This window comes from Phocoena sinus, chromosome 11 (assembly GCF_008692025.1).
Source record: "Phocoena sinus isolate mPhoSin1 chromosome 11, mPhoSin1.pri, whole genome shotgun sequence".
NCBI lineage: Eukaryota > Metazoa > Chordata > Mammalia > Artiodactyla > Phocoenidae > Phocoena > Phocoena sinus.
In genome coordinates, this window is record NC_045773.1 from 69089413 (window position 1) to 69102800 (window position 13388).

Genomic DNA, 13388 nt, shown 5'->3' on the forward strand with positions numbered 1-13388 from the left:
AGGATTTTCTGAAAATGAACACAATTTGGCTAAACTCCTCACAGTCTTGCTTCAAATGCCTACAGATTCAAGCAATAAAGTTACTAAAGAGAGTTCCCTTGTGCCTCTTGAGTTTTGCCTTCTTGATTTTCTTAAAAATTGTTGAAGAAAGGAAATCTGTAATTCACAAGTGTTGCAAGTGTATCTCCAGATATCTGCACTTGCTTACAGCATTTGGAACTGATGATAATAGATAAAGGTTGGCATCGTTTAGTACTATTTCTCCCTTCAAAGTACAACTAGCAAGTGGACATGTGTCACTTGCCTATTGACAAAAACACATTTATAAAACCTTAAAAGTGAAGATTTTGCAAAGAGCATAATTTTTCAGTCTTCCATTTTGTAAGGAGGTTATCTGGACTTTCATATGTAATTTGTGGGCACTTAAAATACTAATTGCAGGAAGAAAATGTAGCTCTACCAGCACCTCTGTGACCAATATGTCACTAATAATCTAGCCTGTTGCCAAGTTTTGGACTCCTTTCTGTCTCCTTCAACAATACCACCTAAGATGGAAAAAGATCTCTTCCCTTAATGAAAACAAGTATATTTTATTTATTTTTCAACAAGACTCATAAGTGAGCTTCTTAAAAATGCTTGAGTTAAAAAATGCTTAGAAAACATTAAGGCATTTTTAACTGAAATAGATGAATTGTGCTCCATTTTTAGGAACCCCCTTTATTCCTTAAGCTTTGCTTCCACCCTGATCCTTCTGATATGCTCGAGAAGGTTTGCCTAAATTCAATCCCTAAGGACACAGAAATTAGAATTCTTCCTAAATCCACAGATTATAGGTCTTAAAGGTAAAAAGAAGTTAAGTAATATTGGAAGGAAGCTGAAAGCATGAAATAAGTGATGAGACAGTATATTAGAAGTGAGAAAAGAAGAGAGTTCTGTCTTTTTCAACGGGAGGAAGAAAACAAATTCTCCAACTCTGAGGCAAAGTCACCTGTGGTACATGTTGCAAGACCAAGTCTGATACAAAACCAACCTGTGCAAGTTGAGAAAAGGGAGAGGTGGGGGAGCGGGAAACAATTCAAAGACGAGGATGCTCACATTCACTGGGCACCAAAAGTATGCCAGGGGTCTGCACTGTCTTCTGTAATCCAGTTGTAACCCTGGCTGCACACAGGAATAGCCTGCAGAACTTAAAGCAACACACCGGTACCAGGTGTCCTCCTAAGAGGTTCAGATTTGACTGTTCTGGGGCGCGGACTGGGTATCAGAATCTGTAAAGGCTCCAGGTGATTCTAGGGTGCAGCCAAGGTTGAGAGCCATTGACTTCATCTTTAACGACCACACAAGGTGCACACAGGGGGAGGAGGTTTCTGATTTCTTTATCTTTACTCTCCACCCAGCTCCACCCCAAGCCCAAAGGGGAGAGTTACTCATTTTACTGGTTGGAGCTGAAGTCACTTTGGGCCATATCTACTAATAGGCAAGGTCCCTGTGAATTTTAAAAGGCTTGTCCTTCCATGGGAGGTTTCTTTTCTACTTCCCTGACCATGCAGCTGATAGGTAAACTAAGCCACCCATTAACCACAACAATAACTAAAGCTCAACTGGGGATTATGGATATTCCTAAATATCCATAGGGTTTATATCATTGCTAAATCAAAACAAAACCTAAATGATATATCATAAATAATCTCACCATTACTTCACTGAAATGAATGCAGAAAACAAGCAAGTATGGAACTCTAAAAGTGTTCATTTATTAGACAACCTAAATGGGTCACTGATTTAGGATTATATTTACAAAGAATAGTTAGAAGCATAAGGTAGAAAGCGCGAAATGTCATCAACAGCATTCGGCTAGGCTACTCTTTTCCTTCTAAATCATTCAGAGCCTTTGATTTGCAATGGACCTACCTCAGAACTATTACACTTCTATATTTACTTCCGGGTGCTCGTCCAGCTTTGTCACTTTGATCACAATACAATTCGCACATGCTTCCAGTTTTTCTGTATAGAACTCTCAGCCATCTTTTGTAACCCTGTAACTCATCACCAGGCATTTCTCTGGCACTTTTCTGATACTGTTTTCCTCACTACTTTCTGATTTCTTGCCCGTGGAGGTTTTGAAAAGTAAATAAAAAGACAGGTTGGTGTCCAGTTTACTTTGGCTTCTTTCATGGTTCTCTCCCTGCTTTGGGCTCATCTGTTGGGCACGCTTTAATAAAAAGACTCCACCTCTGGCATCTTTCTGGAATCTTCTTCAGTGCAACTGTCTCCAATCAGGGTCTCTCTTGCCAGTTCTTCTCCTCAGATTCTTTCCTGGTTTCTGCCCAATCCCTTGGGCATGAGGCTTTGGACCTTCCCTTATTGCCCTGCCTGCCCTCATTGAAAATCCCTTTTGCACTTAAGCCTCCCAACCAATTTGTCACTCCCACCCACTCTCTTGCCTTTACTCAGAGAAGTACAGCCTGAGCTGGGTACTACCTCTTGACTAGGTCGACTAATCTAGGAGTGAGAATGCTTTAAACTCTGCTGCTGGTGGAAAGCTTTTCAAAGTTGGAGGAAATAAGAATCATTAGCAGAAGTTTCTCTTCGAGTTGCTTCCTTTCCTGGCCCTTCCCCACCCCCCTGCCACTCCCCATGCCCTCAGCTCTCTAACAAATCAACAGCTATTTCCTGAATCCTCAGTCTACCACTCGATTCTGACTATAATTTTCATAGCTTGAAAGAGGGCTTTATTGGAGTTTCTTAAATAAACATCTTAATTCCAAGATGGAAACCCCCCAAACTATTTATTTGATTCCTCTTTGAAAGGGCCTGTGAATAGTTTTCTCTACAAAATGTTTCTAAAATGTTTAGATTTCAAGCAAAAAGCCACTGATAGCCTTAACTTGGACCCCTAAGTGGAAAAGTTCTGCTAAGTATACTCAGCCTACTCAATGATGGAGAAGAAGCAAGCTTTGTGTTTTCTCTGTAAACAGAGACTCTTTTCCATTTGGCTAAGTAGTTGGAATTTTCAGGCTTTCTAACTGACTGGAAGACATATAAAGAGCAATGGCCAAGCTCTTGTTGCCAATAATGGAAGCCATCAATGAAAGAACCCTCCCCACCCTACATCCCATCTCCACAACATTCCAATACCACCAACTTGCTGAACAGGGACTTTCCAGGAGTCACTACAGTGAATCTGGTTTCTCATTTTCATGTTATAGACAAATATTGCTATGGTGAGTTCTGTTATTTTTTTCTACTTGCGAGTGCCCCATGTGATGGTGCCGGCCAGGCACTGAACAACGGCACCATGTTCAAGATGGTGCAATTCACATGAGTCTGTAGATTTATTATGACTTATGTCTGTCAGGGGGCAGTAAAGTGTCTTCCAACAAAACCAGCATATTACAACAATTTTTCAACAGGTGGCAGGGTTGCCTTTTAATAATCACATGAAGGTACCATAAAGATGAGAGGTAGCTCAGTTTAGTTACCTTGACTCAGAAAAATATCCGTAGCAGGCAGCCCTCATGAAAATGGAAGGGTGTCCATCAGGCTCTTCTAAATAACTGAATAATCTCACATATTGTATACAGAGCTGCACCATTCATTTCAATAAAGAGAATATTACCTAATTCATCATTTTCCAACTTCCTTTTCCCCCCCACCCCAACACATTTTCAGAAACTCTCTACAGGGTAGATTTGGGGGAAGATGTACATTTTTAGAAGAGTGTAAGGGGAGCCCTTCTTCTTTAGATTGATTAAAAATCTAAAAGATTTCTTCTGTTATAAAATATAATAGTTGAAACATATCACTTAAGAAAGTTTTATGAACCTGCAATAAATTTTTGTGTTGGTCTTAACCTAGACAGAATGCGCTAAAAGTAATGGATACTTTCTCTCAAGATCACTATTGAGATATTCTGAAAACTCTTTCTAGTAACTTGAAAAAGATATCTTTTCTTTCTTGTTTTATCTAATATTATATCTTCTTACTGATAATGAAAAATATAGCCAATCACATGACACTTTAGATTGAGTTATTTCATTTAACCTACTAAAAACACCAGGTTCTCTACTAAATATTTAAAGAAGAGATTATACCACTTATCTACAATCTCATTCAGGAGAGAGAAGCAGAGGAAATACTTCCTAACTCATTCTGTGAGGACAGCATTACCCTTATACCAAAACCAAAGACATAACGAAAAGAAAATCTATGTTCTCTCATGAACATAGATGCAAAAATCCTCAGTAAAGTATTAGCAGATCAAATCCAACAATGTAGAAAAATAATTATATACCATGACCAAGTGGGATTATCTCAGGTATACAAGGCTGGTTCAACATTCAAACATCAGTCAATATAATCCATCACATCAACAGACTGAAAAAGAAAAATCACATGATCATATTAATAGATGCTGAACAAGTATTTGATAAAAACCAATACCAATTCATGATAAAAACTCTCAGTAAATTAGGAATAGAGGGGATCTTTCTCAACTTGATAAAGACTATCTACAAAAAAACCTACAGCTAACATGATAGCTAATGGTGAGAAACTCAAAGTTTTCTTAGTAAGATCAGATACAAGGTAAAGATATCCCCTCTCACCGCTCCTTTTCAACATTATACTGGAAGTCCTTGTTAATGCAGTAATGCAAGAAAAGAAATAAAAGGTATACAGATTGGGAAAAAAGACATAAAGATGTCTTTGTTCACAGATGACATAACAATCTATGCAGAAAACCTGAAAGAACTGACAAACAACTCCTGGAACTAATAGGTGATTAGAGTAACACTGCAGGATACAAAGTTAATATACAGAAGTCAACTGCTTTTTTGTATACTAGCAATGAACAAGTGGAATTTGAAATTAAAAACACAAAACCATCTACCTTAGCACCTAAAAATGAAATATTTAGATATAAGTCTAACAAAATATGCACAATATCTATATGAGAAAACTACAAAACTCTGACGAAAGAAATCAAAGAACTAAATAAATGGTGAGATATTCCATGTTCGTGGAGAAGGAGACTCAATATTGTCCAGATGTCAGTTCTTCCCAACTTGATCTATAAATACAACGCAATCCCAATCAAAATCCCAGCACATTATTTTGTGGATATTGACAAAATTATTCTAATGTTTATATGGAGAGGCAAAAGACCCAGAAGAGCAAAAACAAAATTGAAGGAGAAGAACAAAGTAGGAGGACCAACACTACCCAACTTCAAGACTTACTATAAAGCCACAGCAATCAAGACAGTGTGGTATTGATGAATGCATAGATAAATTGATCAGTGGAATGGAACACAGAGTCCAGAAATAGACTCACATAACTATAGTCAGCTGATCTTTCACAAAGAAACCAAAGCGGTACAATGGAGCAAAGACAGTCTCTTCAACAAATGGTTCTAGAACAACTGGACATCCACATGCAAAAAAAAAATGAATCTAGACACAGACTTTGCACCACTCATAAAAATTAACTCAAAATGGATCACAGACCTAAACGTAAAATGCAAAACTATAAAACTCCTAGAAGATAACATAGGAGAAAACCTAGATGGCCCTGGGTGTGATGATGCCTTTTTGGATATGACATCAAAGACATGATCCATGAAGGAAATAATTGATAAGCTGGACTTCATTAAAATTAATAGACAATGTCTAAAGAATTAGAAGATAAGCCACAGACTGGGAGAAAACATTTTCAAAAGACACATCTGGCAAAGGACTGTTATCCAAAATATACAAAGAACTCTTAAAGCTCAACAATAAGAAAACAAACAACCCAATTAAAAACTGGGCCAAAAACCTTAACAGGATCTCAAAGAAGATATACAGATGGTAAATAAGCATACGAAAAGATGATCCATGTCATATGTCATCAGGAAAATGGAAATTAAAACAATAATGAGATACCCCTACACACTTATTAGAATGGCCAAAATCTGGAACATTGACAACATCAAATGCTGGGATGTGGAGCAACAAGAACTCTCATTCATTGCTGGTGGGAATGCAAAAATGGTACAGTCACTATAGTTTGGTAGTTTCTCACAAAACTAAATATATTCCTCCCATATCATCTAGCATTCATGGTCCTTGGTATTTACCCAAAGAGGCTGAAAACTTATGTTCACACAAAAACCTACACATAGATATTTATCGAGGCTTTATTCATAACTGCCAAAAACTTGGAAGCAACCAAGATGCCCTTCAGTACGTGAATGGATAAACTTTGTTACATACAGACAGTGGAATATTATTCAGTGCTAAAAAGAAATAAACTAACAAGACATGAAAAAACATGAAGGAGGCTTAACTGCATATCACTAAGTGAAAGAAGCCAGTCTGAAAGAGCTACATACTGTATGATTCCAATTATATGACATTCTGGAAAAGGCAAAACTATGGAGATAATAAAAAGATCAGTGGTCACCAGGGGTGGAGGTAGGGGTAGTGATGACTAGGCAGAATACAGAGGATTTTTAAGTCAGTGAAAATACTCTTTATACTATCATGATGAATATAAGTCATTATACATTTGTCCAAACCTCTGGAATGTACAACACCAAGAGTGAAACCTATGGTAAACTATGGACTTTGGGTGATTTTGATGTGTCAATGTACGTTCATTCTTTGTAACAAACGTGTCATTTTGGTGAGTGATGTTGATAATGGGAAAGGTTATGCATGTGTGGGGGTAGGGAGTATAGGGGAAATCCCTGTACCTTCCTCTCAATTTTGTCGTGAACCTAAAACTAAATACTTCATCATGAAAAAAAAAAAGAAAAACAGGTCCAAACTGAAAGCTGTAAATTCTTCTTTTTTTTAAATTGAAGTATAGTTGATTTACAAGAGTATATTAGTTTCAGGTGTACAAAATAGTGATTCATTATCTTTATAGTTATACTCCATTTAAAGTTATTATAAAATATTGGCTATAGTCCCTGTGCTGCACAATATATCCTTGTAGCTTATTTATTTTGTATGTAGTAGTTTGTACCTCTTAATCCTCAAAGGTGCAAAATATACTGAGCGCTTGTTGTGATGAATTCTTGTCTTGTTTTCCACATTAACTTCTTTCTTTTCAATTGGCAAATATCCTCTACTAAATATTACCATTATTATTTCTATTTTTATGTTTATTTTTTATTTATTTTTTCTTATTAGTCATCCATTTTATACACATCAGTGTATACATGTCAATACGAGTCTCCCAACTCATCACACCACAACCCCCACTTCCCGCCACTTTCCCCCCTTGGTGTCCACACGTTTGTTCTCTACGTCGCTGCCTCAATTTCTGCTGTGCAAACTGGTTCATCTGTACCATTTTCTAGGATCCCCATATATGCGTTAATATATGATATTTGTTTTTCTCCTTCTGACTTACTTACTCTGTATGATAGTCTCTAGATGCATCCACGTCTCTACAGGTGACCCAATTTCGTTCCTTTTTATGGCTGAGTAACATTCCATTGTATATATGTACCACATCTTCTTTATCCATTAGTCTGTTGATGGGCATTTAGGTTGCTTCCATGACCTGGCCATTGTAAATAGTGCTGCAATGAACATTGGGGTGCATGTGTCTTTTTGAATTATGGTTTTCTCTGGGTATATGTCCAGTAGTGGGATTGCTGGGTCATATGGTAATTCTATTTTTAGTTCTTTAAGGAACCTCCATACTGTTCTCCATAGTGGCTGTATCAATTTACATCCCACCAACAGTGCAAGAGGGTGCCCTTTTCTCCACACCTTCTCCAGCATTTATTATTTGTAGATTTTCTGATGATGGCCATTCTGACTGGTGTGAAGTGATACCTCATTGTAGTTTCCATTTGCATTTCTCTAATGATTAGTGATGGTGAGCATCCTTTCATGTGTTTGTTGGCAATCTGTATGTCTTCTTTGGAGAAATGTCTGTTTAGATCTTCTGCCCATTTTTGGATTGCGTTGTTTGATTTTTTGATATTGAGCTGCATGAGCTGCTTGTATATTTTGGAGATTAATGCTTTGTCTGATGATTCATTTGCAAATATTTTCTCCCATTCTGAGGGTTGTCTTTTCATGTTGTTTATGATTTCCTTTGCTGTGCAAAAGCTTTGAAGTTTCATTAGGTCCCATTTGTTTATTCTTGTTTTTATTTCCATTATTCTAGGAGGTGGATCAAAAAATATCTTGCTGTGATTTATGTCAAAGAGTGTTCTTCCTATGTTTTCCTCTAAGAGTTTTACAGTGTCCAGTCTTACATTTAGGTCTCTAATCCATTTTGAGTTTATTTTTGTGTATGCTGTTACTGAGTGTTCTAATTTCATTCTTTTACATGTAGCTGTCCAGTTCTCCCAGCACCACTTATTGAAGAGACTGTCTTTTTTTCCATTGTATACCACTGCCTCCTTTGTCATAGATTAGTTGACCATAGGTGCATGGGTTTATCTCTGGGCTTTCTATGCCGTTTCATTGATCTATATTTCTGTTTTTGTGCCAGTACCATATTGTCTTGATTAATGTAGCTTTGTAGTATAGTTTGAAGTCAGGGAGTCTGATTCCTCTCACTCCACTTTTTTCACTCAAGACTGCTTTGGCTATTCGGGGTCTTCTGTGTCTCCATACAAATTTTAAGATTTTTTGTTCTAGTTCTGTGAACAATGCGATTGGTAGTTTGATAGGGATTGCATTGAATCTGTAGATTGCTTTGGGTAATATAGTCATTTTCACAATGTTGAATCTTCCAATCCAAGAACATGGTATATCTCTCCATCTGTTTGTATCCTCTTTAATTTCATTCATCAGTGTCTTATACTTTTCTGCATACAGGTCTTTTGTCTCCTTAGGTAGGTTTATTCCTAGGTATTTTATTCTTTTTGTTGCAATGGTAAATGGGAGTGTTTCCTTAATTTTTCTTTCAGATTTTTCATCATTAGTGTATAGGAATGCAAGAGATTTCTGTGCATTAGTTTTGTATCCTGCAACTTTACCAAATTCATTGAGTGACTCTAGTAGTTTTCTGGTGGCATCTTTAGGATTCTCTATGTATAGTATCATGTCATCTACAAACACTGACAGTTTTACTTTTTCTTTTCCAATTTGGATTCCTTTTATTTCATTTTATTCCCTGATTGCTGTGGCTAGGGCTTCCAAAACTATGTTGAATAATAGTGGTGAGAGTGGACATCCTTGTCTGTACCTGATCTTAGAGGAAATGCTTTCAGTTTTTCACCACTGAGAATGATGTTTGCTGTGGGTTTGTTGTATATGGCCTTTATTATGTTGAAGTAGGTTCCCTCCATGCCCACTTTCTGGAGAGTTTTTATAATAAATGGGTGTTGAATTTTGTCAAAAGCTTTTTCTGCATCTATTGAGATTATCATATGGTTTTTCTTCTTTAATTTGTTAATATGGTGTATCACATTTATTGATTTGCATATATTGAAGAATCCTTGCATCTCTGGGATAAATCCCACTTGATCATGGTGTATAATCCTTTTAATGTGTTGTTGGATTCTTTTTGCTAGTATTTTGTTGAGGATTTTTGCCTCTATATTTATCAGTGATATTGGTCTGTAATTTTCTTTTTTGTAGTATCTATGTCTGGTTTTGGTATCAGGGTGATGGTGGCCTCATAGAATGAGTTTGGGAATTTTCCCTCCTCCACAATTTTTTGGAAGAGTTTGAGAAGGATGGGTGTTAGCTCTTCTCTAAATGTTTGAGAGAATTCACCTGTGAAGCCATCTGGTCCTGGACTTTTGTTTGTTGGAGGATTTTTAATCACAGTTTCAATTTCAGTGCTTGTGACTGGTCTGTTCATATCTTCTACTTCTTCCTGGTTCAGTCTTGGAAGGTTATACTTTTCTACGAATTTTTCCATTTCTTCCAGGTTGTCCATTTTATTGGCATAGAGTTGCTTGTAGTAGTCTCTTAGGATGCTTTGTATTTCTGCCATGTCTGTTGTAAGTTCTCCTTTTCCGTTTCTAATTTTATTGAGTCCTCTCCCTCTTTTTCTTGATGAGTCTGGCTAATGGTTTATCAATTTTGTTTATCTTCTCAAGAAACCAGCTTTTAGTTTTATTGATCTTTGCTGTTGTTTTCTTTGTTTCCATTTCATTTATTTTTGCTCTGATCTTTATGATTTCTTTCCTTCTGCTAACTTTGGGTTTTGTTTGTTCTTCTTTCTCTAGTTCCTTTATGTGTAACATTAGATTGTTCTTTTGAGATTTTTCTTGTTTCTTGAGGTAGGCTTGTATAGATATAAATTTCCCTCTTAGAACTGCTTTTGCTGCATCCCATAGGTTTTGGATCGTCGTGTTTTCATTGTCATTTTCCTCTAGGTAGTTTTTGATTTCCTCTTTGATTTCTTCAGGGATCCCTTGGTTATTTAGTAACGTATTGTTTAACCTCCATGTGTTTGTGTTTTTACGTTTTTTTCCCCTGTAATTGATTTCTAATCTCATAGCATTGTGGTCAAAAAAGATGCTTGATATGATTGCAATTTTCTTAAGCTTACTGAGGCTTGATTTGTGACCCAAGATGTGATCTATCCTGGAGAATGTTCTGTGCACACTTGAGAAGAAAGTGTAATCTGCTGTTTTTGGATGGAATGTTCTATAAATATCAAGTAAATCTAGCTGGTCTATTGTGTCATTTAAAGCTTGTGTTTCCTTATTAATTTTGTGCCTGGATGACCTGTCCATTGGTGTAAGTGAGGTGTTAAAGTCCCCCACTATTATTGTGTTACTGTCGATTTCCTCTTTTATAGCTGTTAGCAGTTGTCTTATGTATGGAGGTGTTCCTATGTTGGGTGCATATATATTTATAATTGTTATATCTTCTTCTTGGATTGATCCCTTGTTCATTATGTAGTGTCCTTCCTTGTCTCTTGTAACATTCTTTATTTTAAAGTCTATTTTATCTGATATGAGTATTGCTACCCCAGCTTTCTTTTGATTTCCATTGGCACGGAATATCTTTTTCCATCCCCTCACTTTCAGCCTGTATACGTCCCTAGGTCTGAAGTGGGTCTCTTATACACAGCATATATATGGGTCTTGTTTTTGTATCCGTTCAGTAAGCCTGTGTCTTTTGGTTGGAGCATTTAATCCATTCAGGTTTAAGGTAATTATCGATATGTATGTTCCTGTGACCATTTTCTTAATTATTTGGGGTTTGTTTTTGTAGGTCCTTTTCTTCTCTTGTGTTTCCCACTTAGAGAAGTTCCTTTAGCATTTGTTGTACAGCTGGTTTGGTGGTGCTGAATTCTCTTAGCTTTTGCTTGTCTGTAAAGCTTTTAATTTCTCCATCAAATCTGAATGAAATCCTTGGTGTGTAGAGTAAACTTGGTTGTAGGTTCTTCCCTTTCATCACTTTAAGTATGTCATGCCACTCCCTTCTGCCTTGTAGAGTTTCTGCTGAGAAATCAGCTGTTAACCTTATGGTAGTTCCCTTGTATGTTATTTGTCATTTTTCCCTTACTGCTTTCAATAATTTTTCTTTGTCTTTAATGTTTTCCAACTTGATTACTATATGCCTCAGCGTGTTTCTCCTTGAGTTTATCCTGTATGGGACTCTCTGCACTTCCTAGACTTGGGTGGCTATTTCCTTTCCCATGTTAGGGAAGTTTTTGACAATAATCTCTTCAAATATTTTCTCTGGTCCTTTCTCTCTCTCTTCTCCTTCTGGGACCCCTATAATGTGAATGTTGTTGGATTTAGTGTTGTCCCAGAGGTCTCTTAGGCTGTCTTCATTTCTTTTCATTCTTTTTTCTTTATTTTGTTCCTCAGCAGTGAATTCCACCATTCTGTCTTCCAGGTCACTTATCTGTTCTTCTGCCTCATTTATTCTGCTATTGATTTCTTGTAGTGTAGTTTTCATTTTAGTTATTGTATTGTTCATCTCTGTTTGTTTGTTCTTTAATTCTTCTAGGTCTTTGTTAAACATTTCTTGCATCTTCTCGGTCTTTGCCTCCATTCTTTTTCCAAGGTCCTGGATCATCTTCACTATCATTACTGTGAATTGTTTTTCTGGAAGATTGCCTATCTCCATTTCATTTAGTTGTTTTTCTGGGGTTTTATCTTGTTCCTTCATCTGGTACATAGCCCTCTGCCTTTTCATCTTGTCTATCTTTCTGTGAATGTGGTTTTCGTTCCACAGGCTATAGGATTGTAGTATTTCTTGCTTCTGCTGTCTGCCCCCTGGTGGATGAGGCTTTCTAAGAGGCTTGTGCAAGTTTCCTGATGGCAGGGACTGGCGGTGGGTAGAGCTGGCTGTTGCTCTGGTGGGCAGAACTCAGTAAAACTTTAATCTGCTTGTCTGCTGATGGGTGGGGCTGGGTTCCCTCCCTGTTGGTTGTTTGGCCTGAGGCGACCCAACCCTGGGGCCTACCCAGGCTCTTTGGTGGGCTAATGGTGGACTCTGGGAGGGCTCACGCCAAGGAGTACTTCCCAGAACTTCTGCTGCCAGTGTCCTTGTCCCTTGGTGAGCCACAGCTGCCCCCCGCCTCTGCAGGAGACCCTCCAGCACTAACAGGTAGGTCTGGCTCAGTCTCCTATGGGGTCACTGCTCCTTCCCCTTGGTCCCAATGCACACACTACTTGGTGTATGCCCTCCAAGAGTGGAGTCTCTGTTTCCCCCTGTCCTGTCGAAGTCCTGCAATCAAATCCCGCTAGCCTTCAAAGTCTGATTCTCTAGGAATTCCTCCTCTCGTTGCCAGACCCCCAGGTTGGGAAGACTGATGTGTGGCTCAGAACCTTCACTCCAGTGGGTGGACTTCTGTGGTATAAGTGTTCTCCAGTTTGTGAGTCACCCACCCAGCAGTCATGGGATTTGATTTTATTGTGATAGTGCCCCTCCTACCATCTCATTTTGGCTTCTCCTTTGTCTTTCGATGTGGGGTATCTTTTTTGGTGAGCTCCAGTGTCTTCCTGTTGATGATTGTTCAGCAGTTAGTTGTGATTCCAGTGTTCTCGAAAGAGGGAGTGAAAGCATGTCCTTCTACTGCATCATCTTGAATCAATCTCCCCATTATTATTTCTAATAATAATATTATTAGACTTGAACTCTGGTCTTTTGATTTCGCAAAGAACTTAATCAACACCCTAAAGTAATTCTACCACCACAAGTCTGCCATTTCAGAGGTGCTGGCAACCTGTATATGATTTATTGCCTGTCTGAAAAGGAGCAAAATTGAAATGATTCATTTAATGTAATGTATCCTACATGATTCAAGGATGCCTGATGTCACTGTGGCAACATCTTCACACTTTCAAGAGGTTTCTGCTTCTTACTGTGCTTAGGCTTTCATATGCTATGAAAACAGGTATCACCAAAAGAACTCAAGAAAGAGAACTGGAAGCTGCTACAGAAATGAAAAACCAAAATGAG

At 37.8% G+C, this 13388-nt stretch overlaps 1 protein-coding gene across 1 annotated transcript in view; it reads right to left on the reverse strand.

Annotated features, from left to right (window-relative positions):
* Positions 1-13388, reverse strand: part of KIF6 (kinesin family member 6) — a 382614-nt gene that overhangs the window by 266054 nt on the left and 103172 nt on the right. The window lies entirely within an intron of this gene.